Here is a 27,410-nt window from a genome sequence, read left to right as displayed (position 1 = left end):
TAGAAGGACGAAGTTGCGGGAACCAAGTCGCCTTAGTGTACTGATCATTACCTGAAAGTATCATCCAGTTTGGGTGAAAAAATATTTGCTGAGATTTCTGGAGATTCGTAATTTTTGGACGCTTGGCAACCCGTTTCAATGAAAGTGTTTCTCCCAGTCACTGCTAAGGGCTACATCAAGAGGAAACAAAACATAGAGACAGAACGTGAAACTACTTTATTGTGTCAAGTTTCAAGAAGCTAGCACAAACCGTGTTGGATTTAGAGTTCCAAATACATCTATCAATATAGGAGAAAACAGAATGAAACCTAAAAATTCAAACTGTTACTGGAAATGAACGCTTCAACATAGAAGGACGAAGTTGCGGGAACCAAGTCGCCTTAGTGTACTGATCATTACCTGAAAGTATCATCCAGTTTGGGTGAAAAAATATTTGCTGAGATTTCTGGAGATTCGTAATTTTTGGACGCTTGGCAACCCCTTTATATGGAAGTGTTTCTCGCCAGTCAGTGCTTAGGTCTACATCAAGAGGAAACAAAACATAGAGATAGAACATGAAACTACATTATTGTGTCAAGTTTCAAGAAGCTAGCACAAACCGTGTTGTATTTAGAGTTCCAAATACATCTATCAATATAGGAGAAAACAGAGTGAAACCGAAAAATTCAAACTGTTACTGGAATCGAACGCTTCAACATAGAAGAACGAAATTTGGTGAACCAAGTGGGCTTAGTGTACTGATCATTACCTGAAAGGATCATCAAGTTTGGGTGAAAAAATATTTGCTGAGATTTCTGGAGATTCGTAATTTTTGGACGCTTGGCAACCCCTTTATATGGAAGTGTTTCTCGCCAGTCACTGCTTAGGGCTACATCAAGAGGAAACAAAACATAGAGATACAACGTGAAACTACATTATTGTGTCAAGTTTCAAGAAGCTAGCACAAACCGCGTTGGATTTAGAGTTCCAAATACATCTATCAATATAGGAGAAAACAGAGTGAAACCGAAAAATTCAAACTGTTACTGGAAACGAACGCTTCAACATAGAAGAATGAAATTTGGGGAACCAAGTCAGCTTAGTGTACTGATCATTACCTGAAAGTATCATCCAGGTTGGGTGAAAAAATATTTGCTGAGATTTCTGGAGATTCGTAATTTTTGGACGCTTGGCAACCCCTTTATATGGAAGTGTTTCTCGCCAGTCACTGCTTAGGGCTACATCAAGAGGAAACAAAACATAGAGATAGAACGTGAAACTACATTATTGTGTCAAGTTTCAAGAAGCTAGCACAAACCGTGTTGGATTTAGAGTTCCAAATACATCTATCAATATAGGAGAAAACAGAGTGAAACCTAAAAATTCAAACTGTTACTGGAAATGAACGCTTCAACATGGAAGAATGAAATTTGGGGAACCAAGTCAGCTTAGTGTGCTGATCATTATGTGAAAGTATCATCCTGTTTGGGTGAAAAAATATTTGCTGAGATTTCTGGAGATTCGTAATTTTTGGATGCTTGGCAACCCCTTTCCATGAAAGTGTTTCTCGCCAGTCACTGCTTAGGGCTACATCAAGAGGAAACAAAACATAGAGACAGAACCTGAAACTACTTTATTGTGTCAAGTTTCAAGAAGTTAGCACAAACCGTGTTGTATTTAGAGTTCCAAATACATCTATCAATATAGGAGAAAACAGAGTGAAACCTAAAAATTCAAACTGTTACTGGAAACGAACGCTTCAACATAGAAGAACGAAATTTGGTGAACCAAGTGGGCTTAGTGTTCTGATCATTACCTGAAAGTTTCATCCAGTTTGGGTGAAAAAATACTTGCTGAGATTTCTGGAGATTCGTAATTTTGGACGCTTGGCAACCCGTTTCCATGAAAGTGTTTCTCGCCAGTCACTGCTAAGGGCTACATCAAGAGGAAACAAAACATAGAGACAGAACGTGAAACTACTTTATTGCGTCAAGTTTCAAGAAGCTAGCACAAACCGTGTTGGATTTAGAGTTCCAAATACATCTATCAATATAGGAGAAAATAGAGTGAAACCTAAAAATTCAAACTGTTACTGAAAATGAACGCTTCAACATAGAAGGATGAAGTTGCGGGAACCAAGTCGCCTTAGTGTACTGATCATTACCTGAAAGTATCATCCAGTTTGGGTGAAAAAATATTTGCTGAGATTTCTGGAGATTCGTAATTTTTGGACGCTTGGCAACCCCTTTATATGGAAGTGTTTCTCCCAGTCACTGCTTAGGGCTACATCAAGAGGAAACAAAACATAGAGAGAGAACGTGAAACTACATTATTGTGTCAAGTTTCAAGAAGCTAGCACAAACCGTGTTGGATTTAGAGTTCCAAATACATCTATCAATATAGGAGAAAACAGAGTGAAACCTAAAAATTCAAACTGTTACTGGAAACGAACGCTTCAACATAGAAGAATGAAATTTGGGGAACCAAGTCAGCTTAGTGTACTGATCATTACCTGAAAGTATCATCCAGTTTGGGTGAAAAAATATTTGCTGAGATTTCTGGAGATTCGTAATTTTTGGACGCTTGGCAACCCGTTTCCATGAAAGTGTTTCTCCCAGTCACTGCTAAGGGCTACATCAAGAGGAAACAAAACATAGAGACAGAACGTGAAACTACTTTATTGTGTCAAGTTTCAAGAAGCTAGCACAAACCGTGTTGGATTTAGAGTTCCAAATACATCTATCAATATAGGAGAAAACAGAGTGAAACCTAAAAATTCAAACTGTTACTGGAAACGAACGCTTCAACATAGAAGAACGAAATTTGGTGAACCAAATGGGCTTAGTGTTCTGATCATTACCTGAAAGTTTCATCCAGTTTGGGTGAAAAAATATTTGCTGAGATTTCTGGAGATTCGTAATTTTTGGACGCTTGGCAACCCGTTTCCATGAAAGTGTTTCTCGCCAGTCACTGCTAAGGGCTACATCAAGAGGAAACAAAACATAGAGACAGAACGTGAAACTACTTTATTGCGTCAAGTTTCAAGAAGCTAGCACAAACCGTGTTGGATTTAGAGTTCCAAATACATCTATCAATATAGGAGAAAACAGAGTGAAACCTAAAAATTCAAACTGTTACTGGAAACGAACGCTTCAACATAGAAGGACGAAGTTGCGGGAACCAAGTCGCCTTAGTGTACTGATCATTACCTGAAAGTATCATCCAGTTTGGGTGAAAAAATATTTGCTGAGATTTCTGGAGATTCGTAATTTTTGGACGCTTGGCAACCCCTTTATATGGAAGTGTTTCTCGCCAGTCACTGCTTAGGGCTACATCAAGAGGAAACAAAACATAGAGACAGAAGGTGAAACTACTTTATTGTGTCAAGTTTCAAGAAGCTAGCACAAACCGTGTTGGATTTAGAGTTCCAAATACATCTATCAATATAGGAGAAAACAGAGTGAAACCTAAAAATTCAAACAGTTACTGGAAACGAACGCTTCAACATAGAAGAATGAAATTTGGGGAACCAAGTCAGCTTAGTGTACTGATCATTACCTGAAAGTATCATCCAGTTTGGGTGAAAAAATATTTGCTGAGATTTCTGGAGATTCGTAATTTTTGGACGCTTGGCAACCCGTTTCAATGAAAGTGTTTCTCCCAGTAACTGCTAAGGGCTACATCAATTGGAAACAAAACATAGAGACAGAACGTGAAACTACTTTATTTTGTCAAGTTTCAAGAAGCTAGCACAAACCGTGTTGGATTTAGAGTTCCAAATACATCTATCAATATAGGAGAAAACAGAATGAAACCTAAAAATTCAAACTGTTACTGGAAATGAACGCTTCAACATAGAAGGACGAAGTTGCGGGAACCAAGTCGCCTTAGTGTACTGATCATTACCTGAAAGTATCATCCAGTTTGGGTGAAAAAATATTTGCTGAGATTTCTGGAGATTCGTAATTTTTGGATGCTTGGCAACCCCTTTCCATGAAAGTGTTTCTCGCCAGTCACTGCTTAGGGCTACATCAAGAGGAAACAAAGCATAGAGATAGAACGTGAAACTACTTTATTGTGTCAAGTTTCAAGAAGCTAGCACAAACCGTGTTGGATTTAGAGTTCCAAATACATCTATCAATATAGGAGAAAACAGAGTGAAACCTAAAAATTCAAACTGTTACTGGAAATGAACGCTTCAACATAGAAGAACGAAGTTTCGGGAACCAAGTCGCCTTAGTGTACTGATCATTACCTGAAACTATCATCAAGTTTGGGTGAAAAAATATTTGCTGAGATTTCTGGAGATACGTAATTTTTGGAAGCTTGGCAGCCCCTTTCCATGAAAGTGTTTATCGCCCGTCACTGCTTAGGGGTACATCAAGAGGAAACAAAACATAGAGATAGAACGTGAAACTACATTATTGTGTCAAGTTTCAAGAAGCTAGCACAAACCGTGTTGTATTTAGAGTTCCAAATACATCTATCAATATAGGAGAAAACAGAGTGAAACCGAAAAATTCAAACTGTTACTGGAAACGAACGCTTCAACATAGAAGAACGAAATTTGGTGAACCAAGTGGGCTTAGTGTACTAATCATTACCTGAAAGGATCATCAAGTTTGGGTGAAAAAATATATGCTGAGATTTCTGGAGATTCGTAATTTTTGGACGCTTGGCAACCCCTTTATATGGAAGTGTTTCTCGCCAGTCACTGCTTAGGGCTACATCAAGAGGAAACAAAACATAGAGAGAGAACGTGAAACTACATTATTGTGTCAAGTTTCAAGAAGCTAGCACAAACCGCGTTGGATTTAGAGTTCCAAATACATCTATCAATATAGGAGAAAACAGAGTGAAACCTAAAAATTCAAACTGTTACTGGAAACGAACGCTTCAACATAGAAGAATGAAATTTGGGGAACCAAGTCAGCTTAGTGTACTGATCATTACCTGAAAGTATCATCCAGTTTGGGTGAAAAAATATTTGCTGAGATTTCTGGAGATTCGTAATTTTTGGACGCTTGGCAACCCCTTTATATGGAAGTGTTTCTCGCCAGTCACTGCTTAGGGCTACATCAAGAGGAAACAAAACATAGAGATAGAACGTGAAACTACATTATTGTGTCAAGTTTCAAGAAGCTAGCACAAACCGTGTTGGATTTAGAGTTCCAAATACATCTATCAATATAGGAGAAAACAGAGTGAAACCTAAAAATTCAAACTGTTACTGGAAAGGAACGCTTCAACATGGAAGAATGAAATTTGGGGAACCGAGTCAGCTTAGTGTGCTGATCATTTTGTGAAAGTATCATCCTGTTTGGGTGAAAAAATATTTGCTGAGATTTCTGGAGATTCGTAATTTTTGGATGCTTGGCAACCCCTTTCCATGACAGTGTTTCTCGCCAGTCACTGCTTAGGGCTACATCAAGAGGAAACAAAACATAGAGACAGAACCTGAAACTACTTTATTGTGTCAAGTTTCAAGAAGTTAGCACAAACCGTGTTGTATTTAGAGTTCCAAATACATCTATCAATATAGGAGAAAACAGAGTGAAACCTAAAAATTCAAACTGTTACTGGAAACGAACGCTTCAACATAGAAGAACGAAATTTGGTGAACCAAGTGGGCTTAGTGTTCTGATCATTACCTGAAAGTTTCATCCAGTTTGGGTGAAAAAATACTTGCTGAGATTTCTGGAGATTCGTAATTTTGGACGCTTGGCAACCCGTTTCCATGAAAGTGTTTCTCGCCAGTCACTGCTAAGGGCTACATCAAGAGGAAACAAAACATAGAGACAGAACGTGAAACTACTTTATTGCGTCAAGTTTCAAGAAGCTAGCACAAACCGTGTTGGATTTAGAGTTCCAAATACATCTATCAATATAGGAGAAAATAGAGTGAAACCTAAAAATTCAAACTGTTACTGAAAATGAACGCTTCAACATAGAAGGATGAAGTTGCGGGAACCAAGTCGCCTTAGTGTACTGATCATTACCTGAAAGTATCATCCAGTTTGGGTGAAAAAATATTTGCTGAGATTTCTGGAGATTCGTAATTTTTGGACGCTTGGCAACCCCTTTATATGGAAGTGTTTCTCCCAGTCACTGCTTAGGGCTACATCAAGAGGAAACAAAACATAGAGAGAGAACGTGAAACTACATTATTGTGTCAAGTTTCAAGAAGCTAGCACAAACCGTGTTGGATTTAGAGTTCCAAATACATCTATCAATATAGGAGAAAACAGAGTGAAACCTAAAAATTCAAACTGTTACTGGAAACGAACGCTTCAACATAGAAGAATGAAATTTGGGGAACCAAGTCAGCTTAGTGTACTGATCATTACCTGAAAGTATCATCCAGTTTGGGTGAAAAAATATTTGCTGAGATTTCTGGAGATTCGTAATTTTTGGACGCTTGGCAACCCGTTTCCATGAAAGTGTTTCTCCCAGTCACTGCTAAGGGCTACATCAAGAGGAAACAAAACATAGAGACAGAACGTGAAACTACTTTATTGTGTCAAGTTTCAAGAAGCTAGCACAAACCGTGTTGGATTTAGAGTTCCAAATACATCTATCAATATAGGAGAAAACAGAGTGAAACCTAAAAATTCAAACTGTTACTGGAAACGAACGCTTCAACATAGAAGAACGAAATTTGGTCAACCAAATGGGCTTAGTGTTCTGATCATTACCTGAAAGTTTCATCCAGTTTGGGTGAAAAAATATTTGCTGAGATTTCTGGAGATTCGTAATTTTTGGACGCTTGGCAACCCGTTTCCATGAAAGTGTTTCTCGCCAGTCACTGCTAAGGGCTACATCAAGAGGAAACAAAACATAGAGACAGAACGTGAAACTACTTTATTGCGTCAAGTTTCAAGAAGCTAGCACAAACCGTGTTGGATTTAGAGTTCCAAATACATCTATCAATATAGGAGAAAACAGAGTGAAACCTAAAAATTCAAACTGTTACTGGAAACGAACGCTTCAACATAGAAGGACGAAGTTGCGGGAACCAAGTCGCCTTAGTGTACTGATCATTACCTGAAAGTATCATCCAGTTTGGGTGAAAAAATATTTGCTGAGATTTCTGGAGATTCGTAATTTTTGGACGCTTGGCAACCCCTTTATATGGAAGTGTTTCTCGCCAGTCACTGCTTAGGGCTACATCAAGAGGAAACAAAACATAGAGACAGAAGGTGAAACTACTTTATTGTGTCAAGTTTCAAGAAGCTAGCACAAACCGTGTTGGATTTAGAGTTCCAAATACATCTATCAATATAGGAGAAAACAGAGTGAAACCTAAAAATTCAAACTGTTACTGGAAACGAACGCTTCAACATAGAAGAATGAAATTTGGGGAACCAAGTCAGCTTAGTGTACTGATCATTACCTGAAAGTATCATCCAGTTTGGGTGAAAAAATATTTGCGGAGATTTCTGGAGATTCGTAATTTTTGGACGCTTGGCAACCCGTTTCAATGAAAGTGTTTCTCCCAGTAACTGCTAAGGGCTACATCAATTGGAAACAAAACATAGAGACAGAACGTGAAACTACTTTATTTTGTCAAGTTTCAAGAAGCTAGCACAAACCGTGTTGGATTTAGAGTTCCAAATACATCTATCAATATAGGAGAAAACAGAATGAAACCTAAAAATTCAAACTGTTACAGGAAATGAACGCTTCAACATAGAAGGACGAAGTTGCGGGAACCAAGTCGCCTTAGTGTACTGATCATTACCTGAAAGTATCATCCAGTTTGGGTGAAAAAATATTTGCTGAGATTTCTGGAGATTCGTAATTTTTGGATGCTTGGCAACCCCTTTCCATGAAAGTGTTTCTCGCCAGTCACTGCTTAGGGCTACATCAAGAGGAAACAAAGCATAGAGATAGAACGTGAAACTACTTTATTGTGTCAAGTTTCAAGAAGCTAGCACAAACCGTGTTGGATTTAGAGTTCCAAATACATCTATCAATATAGGAGAAAACAGAGTGAAACCTAAAAATTCAAACTGTTACTGGAAATGAACGCTTCAACATAGAAGAACGAAGTTTCGGGAACCAAGTCGCCTTAGTGTACTGATCATTACCTGAAACTATCATCAAGTTTGGGTGAAAAAATATTTGCTGAGATTTCTGGAGATACGTAATTTTTGGAAGCTTGGCAGCCCCTTTCCATGAAAGTGTTTATCGCCCGTCACTGCTTAGGGGTACATCAAGAGGAAACAAAACATAGAGAGAGAACGTGAAACTACATTATTGTGTCAAGTTTCAAGAAGCTAGCACAAACCGCGTTGGATTTAGAGTTCCAAATACATCTATCAATATAGGAGAAAACAGAGTGAAACCTTAAAATTCAAACTGTTACTGGAAACGAACGCTTCAACATAGAAGAATGAAATTTGGGGAACCAAGTCAGCTTAGTGTACTGATCATTACCTGAAAGTATCATCCAGTTTGGGTGAAAAAATATTTGCTGAGATTTCTGGAGATTCGTAATTTTTGGACGCTTGGCAACCCCTTTATATGGAAGTGTTTCTCGCCAGTCACTGCTTAGGGCTACATCAAGAGGAAACAAAACATAGAGATAGAACGTGAAACTACATTATTGTGTCAAGTTTCAAGAAGCTAGCACAAACCGTGTTGGATTTAGCGTTCCAAATACATCTATCAATATAGGAGAAAACAGAGTGAAACCTAAAAATTCAAACTGTTACTGGAAACGAACGCTTCAACATGGAAGAATGAAATTTGGGGAACCGAGTCAGCTTAGTGTGCTGATCATTATGTGAAAGTATCATCCTGTTTGGGTGAAAAAATATTTGCTGAGATTTCTGGAGATTCGTAATTTTTGGATGCTTGGCAACCCCTTTCCATGAAAGTGTTTCTCGCCAGTCACTGCTTAGGGCTACATCAAGAGGAAACAAAACATAGAGATAGAACCTGAAACTACTTTATTGTGTCAAGTTTCAAGAAGTTAGCACAAACCGTGTTGTATTTAGAGTTCCAAATACATCTATCAATATAGGAGAAAACAGAGTGAAACCTAAAAATTCAAACTGTTACTGGAAACGAACGCTTCAACATAGAAGAACGAAATTTGGTGAACCAAGTGGGCTTAGTGTTCTGATCATTACCTGAAAGTTTCATCCAGTTTGGGTGAAAAAATATTTGCTGAGATTTCTGGAGATTCGTAATTTTGGACGCTTGGCAACCCGTTTCCATGAAAGTGTTTCTCGCCAGTCACTGCTAAGGGTACATCAAGAGGAAACAAAACATAGAGACAGAACGTGAAACTACTTTATTGCGTCAAGTTTCAAGAAGCTAGCACAAACCGTGTTGGATTTAGAGTTCCAAATACATCTATCAATATAGGAGAAAATAGAGTGAAACCTAAAAATTCAAACTGTTACTGAAAATGAACGCTTCAACATAGAAAGATGAAGTTGCGGGAACCAAGTCGCCTTAGTGTACTGATCATTACCTGAAAGTATCATCCAGTTTGGGTGAAAAAATATTTGCTGAGATTTCTGGAGATTCGTAATTTTTGGACGCTTGGCAACCCCTTTATATGGAAGTGTTTCTCGCCAGTCACTGCTTAGGGCTACATCAAGAGGAAACAAAACATAGAGACAGAACGTGAAACTACATTATTCTGTCAAGTTTCAAGAAGCTAGCACAAACCGTGTTGGATTTAGAGTTCCAAATACATCTATCAATATAGGAGAAAACAGAGTGAAACCTAAAAATTCAAACTGTTACTGGAAACGAACGCTTCAACATAGAAGAATGAAATTTGGGGAACCAAGTCAGCTTAGTGTACTGATCATTACCTGAAAGTATCATCCAGTTTGGGTGAAAAAATATTTGCTGAGATTTCTGGAGATTCGTAATTTTTGGACGCTTGGCAACCCGTTTCCATGAAAGTGTTTCTCCCAGTCACTGCTAAGGGCTACATCAAGAGGAAACAAAACATAGAGACAGAACGTGAAACTACTTTATTGTGTCAAGTTTCAAGAAGCTAGCACAAACCGTGTTGGATTTAGAGTTCCAAATACATCTATCAATATAGGAGAAAACAGAGTGAAACCTAAAAATTCAAACTGTTACTGGAAACGAACGCTTCAACATAGAAGAACGAAATTTGGTGAACCAAATGGGCTTAGTGTTCTGATCATTACCTGAAAGTTTCATCCAGTTTGGGTGAAAAAATATTTGCTGAGATTTCTGGAGATTCGTAATTTTTGGACGCTTGGCAACCCGTTTCCATGAAAGTGTTTCTCGCCAGTCACTGCTAAGGGCTACATCAAGAGGAAACAAAACATAGAGACAGAACGTGAAACTACTTTATTGCGTCAAGTTTCAAGAAGCTAGCACAAACCGTGTTGGATTTAGAGTTCCAAATACATCTATCAATATAGGAGAAAACAGAGTGAAACCTAAAAATTCAAACTGTTACTGGAAACGAACGCTTCAACATAGAAGGACGAAGTTGCGGGAACCAAGTCGCCTTAGTGTACTGATCATTACCTGAAAGTATCATCCAGTTTGGGTGAAAAAATATTTGCTGAGATTTCTGGAGATTCGTAATTTTTGGACGCTTGGCAACCCCTTTATATGGAAGTGTTTCTCGCCAGTCACTGCTTAGGGCTACATCAAGAGGAAACAAAACATAGAGACAGAAGGTGAAACTACTTTATTGTGTCAAGTTTCAAGAAGCTAGCACAAACCGTGTTGGATTTAGAGTTCCAAATACATCTATCAATATAGGAGAAAACAGAGTGAAACCTAAAAATTCAAACTGTTACTGGAAACGAACGCTTCAACATAGAAGAATGAAATTTGGGGAACCAAGTCAGCTTAGTGTACTGATCATTACCTGAAAGTATCATCCAGTTTGGGTGAAAAAATATTTGCGGAGATTTCTGGAGATTCGTAATTTTAGGATGCTTGGCAACCCGTTTCAATGAAAGTGTTTCTCCCAGTAACTGCTAAGGGCTACATCAATTGGAAACAAAACATAGAGACAGAACGTGAAACTACTTTATTTTGTCAAGTTTCAAGAAGCTAGCACAAACCGTGTTGGATTTAGAGTTCCAAATACATCTATCAATATAGGAGAAAACAGAATGAAACCTAAAAATTCAAACTGTTACAGGAAATGAACGCTTCAACATAGAAGGACGAAGTTGCGGGAACCAAGTCGCCTTAGTGTACTGATCATTACCTGAAAGTATCATCCAGTTTGGGTGAAAAAATATTTGCTGAGATTTCTGGAGATTCGTAATTTTTGGATGCTTGGCAACCCCTTTCCATGAAAGTGTTTCTCGCCAGTCACTGCTTAGGGCTACATCAAGAGGAAACAAAGCATAGAGATAGAACGTGAAACTACTTTATTGTGTCAAGTTTCAAGAAGCTAGCACAAACCGTGTTGGATTTAGAGTTCCAAATACATCTATCAATATAGGAGAAAACAGAGTGAAACCTAAAAATTCAAACTGTTACTGGAAATGAACGCTTCAACATAGAAGAACGAAGTTTCGGGAACCAAGTCGCCTTAGTGTACTGATCATTACCTGAAACTATCATCAAGTTTGGGTGAAAAAATATTTGCTGAGATTTCTGGAGATACGTAATTTTTGGAAGCTTGGCAGCCCCTTTCCATGAAAGTGTTTATCGCCCGTCACTGCTTAGGGGTACATCAAGAGGAAACAAAACATAGAGATAGAACGTGAAACTACATTATTGTGTCAAGTTTCAAGAAGCTAGCACAAACCGTGTTGTATTTAGAGTTCCAAATACATCTATCAATATAGGAGAAAACAGAGTGAAACCGAAAAATTCAAACTGTTACTGGAAACGAACGCTTCAACATAGAAGAACGAAATTTGGTGAACCAAGTGGGCTTAGTGTACTAATCATTACCTGAAAGGATCATCAAGTTTGGGTGAAAAAATATATGCTGAGATTTCTGGAGATTCGTAATTTTTGGACGCTTGGCAACCCCTTTATATGGAAGTGTTTCTCGCCAGTCACTGCTTAGGGCTACATCAAGAGGAAACAAAACATAGAGAGAGAACGTGAAACTACATTATTGTGTCAAGTTTCAAGAAGCTAGCACAAACCGCGTTGGATTTAAAGTTCCAAATACATCTATCAATATAGGAGAAAACAGAGTGAAACCTTAAAATTCAAACTGTTACTGGAAACGAACGCTTCAACATAGAAGAATGAAATTTGGGGAACCAAGTCAGCTTAGTGTACTGATCATTACCTGAAAGTATCATCCAGTTTGGGTGAAAAAATATTTGCTGAGATTTCTGGAGATTCGTAATTTTTGGACGCTTGGCAACCCCTTTATATGGAAGTGTTTCTCGCCAGTCACTGCTTAGGGCTACATCAAGAGGAAACAAAACATAGAGATAGAACGTGAAACTACATTATTGTGTCAAGTTTCAAGAAGCTAGCACAAACCGTGTTGGATTTAGCGTTCCAAATACATCTATCAATATAGGAGAAAACAGAGTGAAACCTAAAAATTCAAACTGTTACTGGAAACGAACGCTTCAACATGGAAGAATGAAATTTGGGGAACCAAGTCAGCTTAGTGTGCTGATCATTATGTGAAAGTATCATCCTGTTTGGGTGAAAAAATATTTGCTGAGATTTCTGGAGATTCGTAATTTTTGGATGCTTGGCAACCCCTTTCCATGAAAGTGTTTCTCGCCAGTCACTGCTTAGGGCTACATCAAGAGGAAACAAAACATAGAGATAGAACCTGAAACTACTTTATTGTGTCAAGTTTCAAGAAGTTAGCACAAACCGTGTTGTATTTAGAGTTCCAAATACATCTATCAATATAGGAGAAAACAGAGTGAAACCTAAAAATTCAAACTGTTACTGGAAACGAACGCTTCAACATAGAAGAACGAAATTTGGTGAACCAAGTGGGCTTAGTGTTCTGATCATTACCTGAAAGTTTCATCCAGTTTGGGTGAAAAAATATTTGCTGAGATTTCTGGAGATTCGTAATTTTGGACGCTTGGCAACCCGTTTCCATGAAAGTGTTTCTCGCCAGTCACTGCTAAGGGTACATCAAGAGGAAACAAAACATAGAGACAGAACGTGAAACTACTTTATTGCGTCAAGTTTCAAGAAGCTAGCACAAACCGTGTTGGATTTAGAGTTCCAAATACATCTATCAATATAGGAGAAAATAGAGTGAAACCTAAAAATTCAAACTGTTACTGAAAATGAACGCTTCAACATAGAAAAATGAAGTTGCGGGAACCAAGTCGCCTTAGTGTACTGATCATTACCTGAAAGTATCATCCAGTTTGGGTGAAAAAATATTTGCTGAGATTTCTGGAGATTCGTAATTTTTGGACGCTTGGCAACCCCTTTATATGGAAGTGTTTCTCGCCAGTCACTGCTTAGGGCTACATCAAGAGGAAACAAAACATAGAGACAGAACGTGAAACTACATTATTCTGTCAAGTTTCAAGAAGCTAGCACAAACCGTGTTGGATTTAGAGTTCCAAATACATCTATCAATATAGGAGAAAACAGAGTGAAACCTAAAAATTCAAACTGTTACTGGAAACGAACGCTTCAACATAGAAGAATGAAATTTGGGGAACCAAGTCAGCTTAGTGTACTGATCATTACCTGAAAGTATCATCCAGTTTGGGTGAAAAAATATTTGCTGAGATTTCTGGAGATTCGTAATTTTTGGACGCTTGGCAACCCGTTTCCATGAAAGTGTTTCTCCCAGTCACTGCTAAGGGCTACATCAAGAGGAAACAAAACATAGAGACAGAACGTGAAACTACTTTATTGTGTCAAGTTTCAAGAAGCTAGCACAAACCGTGTTGGATTTAGAGTTCCAAATACATCTATCAATATAGGAGAAAACAGAGTGAAACCTAAAAATTCAAACTGTTACTGGAAACGAACGCTTCAACATAGAAGAACGAAATTTGGTGAACCAAATGGGCTTAGTGTTCTGATCATTACCTGAAAGTTTCATCCAGTTTGGGTGAAAAAATATTTGCTGAGATTTCTGGAGATTCGTAATTTTTGGACGCTTGGCAACCCGTTTCCATGAAAGTGTTTCTCGCCAGTCACTGCTAAGGGCTACATCAAGAGGAAACAAAACATAGAGACAGAACGTGAAACTACTTTATTGCGTCAAGTTTCAAGAAGCTAGCACAAACCGTGTTGGATTTAGAGTTCCAAATACATCTATCAATATAGGAGAAAACAGAGTGAAACCTAAAAATTCAAACTGTTACTGGAAACGAACGCTTCAACATAGAAGGACGAAGTTGCGGGAACCAAGTCGCCTTAGTGTACTGATCATTACCTGAAAGTATCATCCAGTTTGGGTGAAAAAATATTTGCTGAGATTTCTGGAGATTCGTAATTTTTGGACGCTTGGCAACCCCTTTATATGGAAGTGTTTCTCGCCAGTCACTGCTTAGGGCTACATCAAGAGGAAACAAAACATAGAGACAGAAGGTGAAACTACTTTATTGTGTCAAGTTTCAAGAAGCTAGCACAAACCGTGTTGGATTTAGAGTTCCAAATACATCTATCAATATAGGAGAAAACAGAGTGAAACCTAAAAATTCAAACTGTTACTGGAAACGAACGCTTCAACATAGAAGAATGAAATTTGGGGAACCAAGTCAGCTTAGTGTACTGATCATTACCTGAAAGTATCATCCAGTTTGGGTGAAAAAATATTTGCTGAGATTTCTGGAGATTCGTAATTTTTGGACGCTTGGCAACCCGTTTCCATGAAAGTGTTTCTCCCAGTCACTGCTAAGGGCTACATCAAGAGGAAACAAAACATAGAGACAGAACGTGAAACTACTTTATTGTGTCAAGTTTCAAGAAGCTAGCACAAACCGTGTTGGATTTAGAGTTCCAAATACATCTATCAATATAGGAGAAAACAGAGTGAAACCTAAAAATTCAAACTGTTACTGGAAACGAACGCTTCAACATAGAAGAACGAAATTTGGTGAACCAAATGGGCTTAGTGTTCTGATCATTACCTGAAAGTTTCATCCAGTTTGGGTGAAAAAATATTTGCTGAGATTTCTGGAGATTCGTAATTTTTGGACGCTTGGCAACCCGTTTCCATGAAAGTGTTTCTCGCCAGTCACTGCTAAGGGCTACATCAAGAGGAAACAAAACATAGAGACAGAACGTGAAACTACTTTATTGCGTCAAGTTTCAAGAAGCTAGCACAAACCGTGTTGGATTTAGAGTTCCAAATACATCTATCAATATAGGAGAAAACAGAGTGAAACCTAAAAATTCAAACTGTTACTGGAAACGAACGCTTCAACATAGAAGGACGAAGTTGCGGGAACCAAGTCGCCTTAGTGTACTGATCATTACCTGAAAGTATCATCCAGTTTGGGTGAAAAAATATTTGCTGAGATTTCTGGAGATTCGTAATTTTTGGACGCTTGGCAACCCCTTTATATGGAAGTGTTTCTCGCCAGTCACTGCTTAGGGCTACATCAAGAGGAAACAAAACATAGAGACAGAAGGTGAAACTACTTTATTGTGTCAAGTTTCAAGAAGCTAGCACAAACCGTGTTGGATTTAGAGTTCCAAATACATCTATCAATATAGGAGAAAACAGAGTGAAACCTAAAAATTCAAACTGTTACTGGAAACGAACGCTTCAACATAGAAGAATGAAATTTGGGGAACCAAGTCAGCTTAGTGTACTGATCATTACCTGAAAGTATCATCCAGTTTGGGTGAAAAAATATTTGCGGAGATTTCTGGAGATTCGTAATTTTTGGACGCTTGGCAACCCGTTTCAATGAAAGTGTTTCTCCCAGTAACTGCTAAGGGCTACATCAATTGGAAACAAAACATAGAGACAGAACGTGAAACTACTTTATTTTGTCAAGTTTCAAGAAGCTAGCACAAACCGTGTTGGATTTAGAGTTCCAAATACATCTATCAATATAGGAGAAAACAGAATGAAACCTAAAAATTCAAACTGTTACAGGAAATGAACGCTTCAACATAGAAGGACGAAGTTGCGGGAACCAAGTCGCCTTAGTGTACTGATCATTACCTGAAAGTATCATCCAGTTTGGGTGAAAAAATATTTGCTGAGATTTCTGGAGATTCGTAATTTTTGGATGCTTGGCAACCCCTTTCCATGAAAGTGTTTCTCGCCAGTCACTGCTTAGGGCTACATCAAGAGGAAACAAAGCATAGAGATAGAACGTGAAACTACTTTATTGTGTCAAGTTTCAAGAAGCTAGCACAAACCGTGTTGGATTTAGAGTTCCAAATACATCTATCAATATAGGAGAAAACAGAGTGAAACCTAAAAATTCAAACTGTTACTGGAAATGAACGCTTCAACATAGAAGAACAAAGTTTCGGGAACCAAGTCGCCTTAGTGTACTGATCATTACCTGAAACTATCATCAAGTTTGGGTGAAAAAATATTTGCTGAGATTTCTGGAGATACGTAATTTTTGGAAGCTTGGCAGCCCCTTTCCATGAAAGTGTTTATCGCCCGTCACTGCTTAGGGGTACATCAAGAGGAAACAAAACATAGAGATAGAACGTGAAACTACATTATTGTGTCAAGTTTCAAGAAGCTAGCACAAACCGTGTTGTATTTAGAGTTCCAAATACATCTATCAATATAGGAGAAAACAGAGTGAAACCGAAAAATTCAAACTGTTACTGGAAACGAACGCTTCAACATAGAAGAACGAAATTTGGGGAACCAAGTCAGCTTAGTGTACTAATCATTAACTGAAAGGATCATCAAGTTTGGGTGAAAAAATATATGCTGAGATTTCTGGAGATTCGTAATTTTTGGACGCTTGGCAACCCCTTTATATGGAAGTGTTTCTCGCCAGTCACTGCTTAGGGCTACATCAAGAGGAAACAAAACATAGAGAGAGAACGTGAAACTACATTATTGTGTCAAGTTTCAAGAAGCTAGCACAAACCGCGTTGGATTTAGAGTTCCAAATACATCTATCAATATAGGAGAAAACAGAGTGAAACCTTAAAATTCAAACTGTTACTGGAAACGAACGCTTCAACATAGAAGAATGAAATTTGGGGAACCAAGTCAGCTTAGTGTACTGATCATTACCTGAAAGTATCATCCAGTTTGGGTGAAAAAATATTTGCTGAGATTTCTGGAGATTCGTAATTTTTGGACGCTTGGCAACCCCTTTATATGGAAGTGTTTCTCGCCAGTCACTGCTTAGGGCTACATCAAGAGGAAACAAAACATAGAGATAGAACGTGAAACTACATTATTGTGTCAAGTTTCAAGAAGCTAGCACAAACCGTGTTGGATTTAGCGTTCCAAATACATCTATCAATATAGGAGAAAACAGAGTGAAACCTAAAAATTCAAACTGTTACTGGAAACGAACGCTTCAACATGGAAGAATGAAATTTGGGGAACCAAGTCAGCTTAGTGTGCTGATCATTATGTGAAAGTATCATCCTGTTTGGGTGAAAAAATATTTGCTGAGATTTCTGGAGATTCGTAATTTTTGGATGCTTGGCAACCCCTTTCCATGAAAGTGTTTCTCGCCAGTCACTGCTTAGGGCTACATCAAGAGGAAACAAAACATAGAGATAGAACCTGAAACTACTTTATTGTGTCAAGTTTCAAGAAGTTAGCACAAACCGTGTTGTATTTAGAGTTCCAAATACATCTATCAATATAGGAGAAAACAGAGTGAAACCTAAAAATTCAAACTGTTACTGGAAACGAACGCTTCAACATAGAAGAACGAAATTTGGTGAACCAAGTGGGCTTAGTGTTCTGATCATTACCTGAAAGTTTCATCCAGTTTGGGTGAAAAAATATTTGCTGAGATTTCTGGAGATTCGTAATTTTTGGACGCTTGGCAACCCGTTTCCATGAAAGTGTTTCTCCCAGTCACTTCTAAGGGCTACATCAAGAGGAAACAAAACATAGAGACAGAACGTGAAACTACTTTATTGTGTCAAGTTTCAAGAAGCTAGCACAAACCGTGTTGGATTTAGAGTTCCAAATACATCTATCAATATAGGAGAAAACAGAGTGAAACCTAAAAATTCAAACTGTTACTGGAAACGAACGCTTCAACATAGAAGAACGAAATTTGGTGAACCAAGTGGGCTTAGTGTACTGATCATTACCTGAAAGTTTCATCCAGTTTGGGTTAAAAAATATTTGCTGAGATTTCTGGAGATTCGTAATTTTTGGACGCTTGGCAACCCGTTTCCATGAAAGTGTTTCTCGCCAGTCACTCCTAAGGGCTACATCAAGAGGAAACAAAACATAGAGACAGAACGTGAAACTACTTTATTGCGTCAAGTTTCAAGAAGCTAGCACAAACCGTGTTGGATTTAGAGTTCCAAATACATCTATCAATATAGGAGAAAATAGAGTGAAACCTAAAAATTCAAAATGTTACTGAAAATGAACGCTTCAACATAGAAGGACGAAGTTGCGGGAACCAAGTCGCCTTAGTGTCCTGATCATTACCTGAAAGTATCATCCAGTTTGGGTGAAAAAATATTTGCTGAGATTTCTGGAGATTCGTAATTTTTGGACGCTTGGCAACCCGTTTCCATGAAAGTGTTTCTCGCCAGTCACTGCTAAGGGCTACATCAAGAGGAAACAAAACATAGAGACAGAACGTGAAACTACATTATTCTGTCAAGTTTCAAGAAGCTAGCACAAACCGTGTTGGATTTAGAGTTCCAAATACATCTATCAATATAGGAGAAAACAGAGTGAAACCTAAAAATTCAAACTGTTACTGGAAAAGAACGCTTCAACATAGAAGAATGAAATTTGGGGAACCAAGTCAGCTTAGTGTACTGATCATTACCTGAAAGTATCATCCAGTTTGGGTGAAAAAATATTTGCTGAGATTTCTGGAGATTCGTAATTTTTGGATGCTTGGCAACCCGTTTCAATGAAAGTGTTTCTCCCAGTCACTGCTAAGGGCTACATCAAGAGGAAACAAAACATAGAGACAGAACGTGAAACTACTTTATTGTGACAAGTTTCAAGAAGCTAGCACAAACCGTGTTGGATTTAGAGTTCCAAATACATCTATCAATATAGGAGAAAACAGAATGAAACCTAAAAATTCAAACTGTTACTGGAAATGAACGCTTCAACATAGAAGGACGAAGTTGGGGGAACCAAGTCGCCTTAGTATACTGATCATTACCTGAAAGTATCATCCAGTTTGGGTGAAAAAATATTTGCTGAGATTTCTGGAGATTCGTAATTTTTGGATGCTTGGCAACCCCTTTCCATGAAAGTGTTTCTCGCCAGTCACTGCTTAGGGCTACATCAAGAGGAAACAAAGCATAGAGATAGAACGTGAAACTACTTTATTGTGTCAAGTTTCAAGAAGCTAGCACAAACCGTGTTGGATTTAGAGTTCCAAATACATCTATCAATATAGGAGAAAACAGAGTGAAACCTAAAAATTCAAACTGTTACTGGAAACGAACGCTTCAACATAGAAGAATGAAATTTGGGGAACCAAGTCAGCTTAGAGTACTGATCATTAACTGAAAGTATCATCCAGTTTGGGTGAAAAAATATTTGCTGAGATTTCTGGAGATTCGTAATTTTTGGACGCTTGGCAACCCCTTTATATGGAAGTGTTTCTCGCCAGTCACTGCTAAGGGCTACATCAAGAGGAAACAAAACATAGAGACAGAACGTGAAACTACTTTATTGCGTCAAGTTTCAAGAAGCTAGCACAAACCGTGTTGGATTTAGAGTTCCAAATACATCTATCAATATAGGAGAAAACGGAATGAAACCTAAAAATTCAAACTGTTACTGGAAATGAACGCTTCAACATAGAAGAACGAAGTTTCGGGAACCAAGTCGCCTTAGTGTACTGATCATTACCTGAAACTATCATCAAGTTTGGGTGAAAAAATATTTGCTGAGATTTCTGGAGATTCGTAATTTTTGGATGCTTGGCAACCCCTTTCCATGAAAGTGTTTCTCGCCAGTCACTGCTTAGGGCTACATCAAGAGGAAACAAAACATAGAGATAGAACCTGAAACTACTTTATTGTGTCAAGTTTCAAGAAGTTAGCACAAACCGTGTTGTATTTAGAGTTCCAAATACATCTATCAATATAGGAGAAAACAGAGTGAAACCTAAAAATTCAAACTGTTACTGGAAACGAACGCTTCAACATAGAAGAACGAAATTTGGTGAACCAAGTGGGCTTAGTGTTCTGATCATTACCTGAAAGTTTCATCCAGTTTGGGTGAAAAAATATTTGCTGAGATTCCTGGAGATTCGTAATTTTGGACGCTTGGCTACCCGTTTCCATGAAAGTGTTTCTCGCCAGTCACTGCTAAGGGCTACATCAAGAGGAAACAAAACATAGTGACAGAACGTGAAACTACTTTATTGCGTCAAGTTTCAAGAAGCTAGCACAAACCGTGTTGGATTTAGAGTTCCAAATACATCTATCAATATAGGAGAAAACAGAGTGAAACCTAAAAATTCAAACTGTTACTGAAAATGAACGCTTCAACATAGAAGGACGAAGTTGCGGGAACCAAGTCGCCTTAATGTACTGATCATTACCTGAAACTATCATCAAGTTTGGGTGAAAAAATATTTGCTGAGATTTCTGGAGATTCGTAATTTTTGGACGCTTGGCAACCACTTTATATGGAAGTGTTTCTCGCCAGTCACTGCTTAGGGCTACATCAAGAGGAAACAAAACATAGAGAGAGAACGTGAAACTACATTATTGTGTCAAGTTTCAAGAAGCTAGCACAAACCGTGTTGGATTTAGAGTTCCAAATACATCTATCAATATAGGAGAAAACAGAGTGAAACCTAAAAATTCAAACTGTTACTGGAAACGAACACTTCAACATAGAAGAATGAAATTTGGGGAACCAAGTCAGCTTAGTGTACTGATCATTACCTGAAAGTATCATCCAGTTTGGGTGAAAAAATATTTGCTGAGATTTCTGGAGATTCGTAATTTTTGGACGCTTGGCAACCCGTTTCCATGAAAGTGTTTCTCCCAGTCACTGCTAAGGGCTACATCAAGAGGAAACAAAACATAGAGACAGAACGTGAAACTACTTTATTGTGTCAAGTTTCAAGAAGCTAGCACAAACCGTGTTGGATTTAGAGTTCCAAATACATCTATCAATATAGGAGAAAACAGAGTGAAACCTAAAAATTCAAACTGTTACTGGAAACGAACGCTTCAACATAGAAGAACGAAATTTGGTGAACCAAGTGGGCTTAGTGTTCTGATCATTACCTGAAAGTTTCATCCAGTTTGGGTGAAAAAATATTTGCTGAGATTTCTGGAGATTCGTAATTTTTGGACGCTTGGCAACCCGTTTCCATGAAAGTGTTTCTCGCCAGTCACTGCTAAGGGCTACATCAAGAGGAAACAAAACATAGAGACAGAACGTGAAACTACTTTATTGCGTCAAGTTTCAAGAAGCTAGCACAAACCGTGTTGGATTTAGAGTTCCAAATACATCTATCAATATAGGAGAAAACAGAGTGAAACCTAAAAATTCAAACTGTTACTGGAAACGAACGCTTCAACATAGAAGGACGAAGTTGCGGGAACCAAGTCGCCTTAGTGTACTGATCATTACCTGAAAGTATCATCCAGTTTGGGTGAAAAAATATTCGCTGAGATTTCTGGAGATTCGTAATTTTTGGACGCTTGGCAACCCCTTTATATGGAAGTGTTTCTCGCCAGTCACTGCTTAGGGCTACATCAAGAGAAAACAAAACATAGAGACAGAAGGTGAATCTACTTTATTGTGTCAAGTTTCAAGAAGCTAGCACAAACCGTGTTGGATTTAGAGTTCCAAATACATCTATCAATATAGGAGAAAACAGAGTGAAACCGAAAAATTCAAACTGTTACTGGAAACGAACGCTTCAACATAGAAGAATGAAATTTGGGGAACCAAGTCAGCTTAGTGTACTGATCATTACCTGAAAGTATCATCCAGTTTGGGTGAAAAAATATTTGCTGAGATTTCTGGAGATTCGTAATTTTTGGACGCTTGGCAACCCGTTTCAATGAAAGTGTTTCTCCCAGTAACTGCTAAGGGCTACATCAATTGGAAACAAAACATAGAGACAGAACGTGAAACTACTTTATTTTGTCAAGTTTCAAGAAGCTAGCACAAACCGTGTTGGATTTAGAGTTCCAAATACATCTATCAATATAGGAGAAAACAGAATGAAACCTAAAAATTCAAACTGATACTGGAAATGAACGCTTCAACATAGAAGGACGAAGTTGCGGGAACCAAGTCGCCTTAGTGTACTGATCATTACCTGAAAGTATCATACAGTTTGGGTGAAAAAATATTTGCTGAGATTTCTGGAGATTCGTAATTTTTGGATGCTTGGCAACCCCTTTCCATGAAAGTGTTTCTCGCCAGTCACTGCTTAGGGCTACATCAAGAGGAAACAAAGCATAGAGATAGAACGTGAAACTACTTTATTGTGTCAAGTTTCAAGAAGCTAGCACAAACCGTGTTGGATTTAGAGTTCCAAATACATCTATCAATATAGGAGAAAACAGAGTGAAACCTAAAAATTCAAACTGTTACTGGAAACGAACGCTTCAACATAGAAGTTGAAATTTGGGGAACCAAGTCAGCTTAGAGTACTGATCATTACCTGAAAGTATCATCCAGTTTGGGTGAAAAAATATTTGCTGAGATTTCTGGAGATTCGTAATTTTTGGACGCTTGGCAACCCCTTTATATGGAAGTGTTTCTCGCCAGTCACTGCTAAGGGCTACATCAAGAGGAAACAAAACATAGAGACAGAACGTGAAACTACTTTATTGCGTCAAGTTTCAAGAAGCTAGCACAAACCGTGTTGGATTTAGAGTTCCAAATACATCTATCAATATAGGAGAAAACGGAATGAAACCTAAAAATTCAAACTGTTACTGGAAATGAACGCTTCAACATAGAAGAACGAAGTTTCGGGAACCAAGTCGCCTTAGTGTACTGATCATTACCTGAAACTATCATCAAGTTTGGGTGAAAAAATATTTGCTGAAATTTCTGGAGATTCGTAATTTTTGGACGCTTGGCAACCCGTTTCCATGAAAGTGTTTCTCCCAGTCACTGCTAAGGGCTATATCAAGAGGAAACAAAACATAGAGACAGAACCTGAAACTACTTTATTGTGTCAAGTTTCAAGAAGCTAGCACAAACCGTGTTGGATTTAGAGTTCCAAATACATCTATCAATATAGGAGAAAACAGAGTGAAACCGAAAAATTCAAACTGTTACTGGAAAAGAACGCTTCAACATAGAAGAACGAAATTTGGGGAACCAAGTGGGCTTAGTGTTCTGATCATTACCTGAAAGTTTCATCCAGTTTGGGTGAAAAAATATTTGCTGAGATTTCTGGAGATTCGTAATTTTTGGACGCTTGGCAACCCGTTTCCATGAAAGTGTTTCTCCCAGTCACTGCTAAGGGCTACATCAAGAGGAAACAAAACATAGAGAAAGAACGTGAAACTACTTTATTGTGTCAAGTTTCAAGAAGCTAGCACAAACCGTGTTGGATTTAGAGTTCCAAATACATCTATCAATATAGGAGAAAACAGAGTGAAACCTAAAAATTCAAACTGTTACTGGAAACGAACGCTTCAACATAGAAGAACGAAATTTGGTGAACCAAGTGGGCTTAGTGTTCTGATCATTACCTGAACGTTTCATCCAGTTTGGGTGAAAAAATATTTGCTGAGATTTCTGGAGATTCGTAATTTTTGGACGCTTGGCAACCCGTTTCCATGAAAGTGTTTCTCGCCAGTCACTGCTAAGGGCTACATCAAGAGGAAACAAAACATAGAGACAGAACGTGAAACTACATTATTCTGTCAAGTTTCAAGAAGCTAGCACAAACCGTGTTGGATTTAGAGTTCCAAATACATCTATCAATATAGGAGAAAACAGAGTGAAACCTAAAAATTCAAACTGTTACTGGAAAAGAACGCTTCAACATAGAAGAATGAAATTTGGGGAACCAAGTCAGCTTAGTGTACTGATCATTACCTGAAAGTATCATCCAGTTTGGGTGAAAAAATATTTGCTGAGATTTCTGGAGATTCGTAATTTTTGGATGCTTGGCAACCCGTTTCAATGAAAGTGTTTCTCCCAGTCACTGCTAAGGGCTACATCAAGAGGAAACAAAACATAGAGACAGAACGTGAAACTACTTTATTGTGACAAGTTTCAAGAAGCTAGCACAAACCGTGTTGGATTTAGAGTTCCAAATACATCTATCAATATAGGAGAAAACAGAATGAAACCTAAAAATTCAAACTGTTACTGGAAATGAACGCTTCAACATAGAAGGACGAAGTTGGGGGAACCAAGTCGCCTTAGTATACTGATCATTACCTGAAAGTATCATCCAGTTTGGGTGAAAAAATATTTGCTGAGATTTCTGGAGATTCGTAATTTTTGGATGCTTGGCAACCCCTTTCCATGAAAGTGTTTCTCGCCAGTCACTGCTTAGGGCTACATCAAGAGGAAACAAAGCATAGAGATAGAACGTGAAACTACTTTATTGTGTCAAGTTTCAAGAAGCTAGCACAAACCGTGTTGGATTTAGAGTTCCAAATACATCTATCAATATAGGAGAAAACAGAGTGAAACCTAAAAATTCAAACTGTTACTGGAAACGAACGCTTCAACATAGAAGAATGAAATTTGGGGAACCAAGTCAGCTTAGAGTACTGATCATTAACTGAAAGTATCATCCAGTTTGGGTGAAAAAATATTTGCTGAGATTTCTGGAGATTCGTAATTTTTGGACGCTTGGCAACCCCTTTATATGGAAGTGTTTCTCGCCAGTCACTGCTAAGGGCTACATCAAGAGGAAACAAAACATAGAGACAGAACGTGAAACTACTTTATTGCGTCAAGTTTCAAGAAGCTAGCACAAACCGTGTTGGATTTAGAGTTCCAAATACATCTATCAATATAGGAGAAAACGGAATGAAACCTAAAAATTCAAACTGTTACTGGAAATGAACGCTTCAACATAGAAGAACGAAGTTTCGGGAACCAAGTCGCCTTAGTGTACTGATCATTACCTGAAACTATCATCAAGTTTGGGTGAAAAAATATTTGCTGAGATTTCTGGAGATTCGTAATTTTTGGATGCTTGGCAACCCCTTTCCATGAAAGTGTTTCTCGCCAGTCACTGCTTAGGGCTACATCAAGAGGAAACAAAACATAGAGATAGAACCTGAAACTACTTTATTGTGTCAAGTTTCAAGAAGTTAGCACAAACCGTGTTGTATTTAGAGTTCCAAATACATCTATCAATATAGGAGAAAACAGAGTGAAACCTAAAAATTCAAACTGTTACTGGAAACGAACGCTTCAACATAGAAGAACGAAATTTGGTGAACCAAGTGGGCTTAGTGTTCTGATCATTACCTGAAAGTTTCATCCAGTTTGGGTGAAAAAATATTTGCTGAGATTCCTGGAGATTCGTAATTTTGGACGCTTGGCTACCCGTTTCCATGAAAGTGTTTCTCGCCAGTCACTGCTAAGGGCTACATCAAGAGGAAACAAAACATAGTGACAGAACGTGAAACTACTTTATTGCGTCAAGTTTCAAGAAGCTAGCACAAACCGTGTTGGATTTAGAGTTCCAAATACATCTATCAATATAGGAGAAAACAGAGTGAAACCTAAAAATTCAAACTGTTACTGAAAATGAACGCTTCAACATAGAAGGACGAAGTTGCGGGAACCAAGTCGCCTTAATGTACTGATCATTACCTGAAACTATCATCAAGTTTGGGTGAAAAAATATTTGCTGAGATTTCTGGAGATTCGTAATTTTTGGACGCTTGGCAACCACTTTATATGGAAGTGTTTCTCGCCAGTCACTGCTTAGGGCTACATCAAGAGGAAACAAAACATAGAGAGAGAACGTGAAACTACATTATTGTGTCAAGTTTCAAGAAGCTAGCACAAACCGTGTTGGATTTAGAGTTCCAAATACATCTATCAATATAGGAGAAAACAGAGTGAAACCTAAAAATTCAAACTGTTACTGGAAACGAACACTTCAACATAGAAGAATGAAATTTGGGGAACCAAGTCAGCTTAGTGTACTGATCATTACCTGAAAGTATCATCCAGTTTGGGTGAAAAAATATTTGCTGAGATTTCTGGAGATTCGTAATTTTTGGACGCTTGGCAACCCGTTTCCATGAAAGTGTTTCTCCCAGTCACTGCTAAGGGCTACATCAAGAGGAAACAAAACATAGAGACAGAACGTGAAACTACTTTATTGTGTCAAGTTTCAAGAAGCTAGCACAAACCGTGTTGGATTTAGAGTTCCAAATACATCTATCAATATAGGAGAAAACAGAGTGAAACCTAAAAATTCAAACTGTTACTGGAAACGAACGCTTCAACATAGAAGGACGAAGTTGCGGGAACCAAGTCGCCTTAGTGTACTGATCATTCCCTGAAAGTATCATCCAGTTTGGGTGAAAAAATATTCGCTGAGATTTCTGGAGATTCGTAATTTTTGGACGCTTGGCAACCCCTTTATATGGAAGTGTTTCTCGCCAGTCACTGCTTAGGGCTACATCAAGAGAAAACAAAACATAGAGACAGAAGGTGAATCTACTTTATTGTGTCAAGTTTCAAGAAGCTAGCACAAACCGTGTTGGATTTAGAGTTCCAAATACATCTATCAATATAGGAGAAAACAGAGTGAAACCGAAAAATTCAAACTGTTACTGGAAACGAACGCTTCAACATAGAAGAATGAAATTTGGGGAACCAAGTCAGCTTAGTGTACTGATCATTACCTGAAAGTATCATCCAGTTTGGGTGAAAAAATATTTGCTGAGATTTCTGGAGATTCGTAATTTTTGGACGCTTGGCAACCCGTTTCAATGAAAGTGTTTCTCCCAGTAACTGCTAAGGGCTACATCAATTGGAAACAAAACATAGAGACAGAACGTGAAACTACTTTATTTTGTCAAGTTTCAAGAAGCTAGCACAAACCGTGTTGGATTTAGAGTTCCAAATACATCTATCAATATAGGAGAAAACAGAATGAAACCTAAAAATTCAAACTGATACTGGAAATGAACGCTTCAACATAGAAGGACGAAGTTGCGGGAACCAAGTCGCCTTAGTGTACTGATCATTACCTGAAAGTATCATCCAGTTTGGGTGAAAAAATATTTGCTGAGATTTCTGGAGATTCGTAATTTTTGGATGCTTGGCAACCCCTTTCCATGAAAGTGTTTCTCGCCAGTCACTGCTTAGGGCTACATCAAGAGGAAACAAAGCATAGAGATAGAACGTGAAACTACTT

The sequence above is a fragment of the Spermophilus citellus genome, assembly GCF_964194105.1.
Source record: "Spermophilus citellus genome assembly, chromosome: 5".
Classification (NCBI taxonomy): domain Eukaryota; kingdom Metazoa; phylum Chordata; class Mammalia; order Rodentia; family Sciuridae; genus Spermophilus; species Spermophilus citellus.
Note: the sequence above shows the minus strand (reverse complement) of the source record.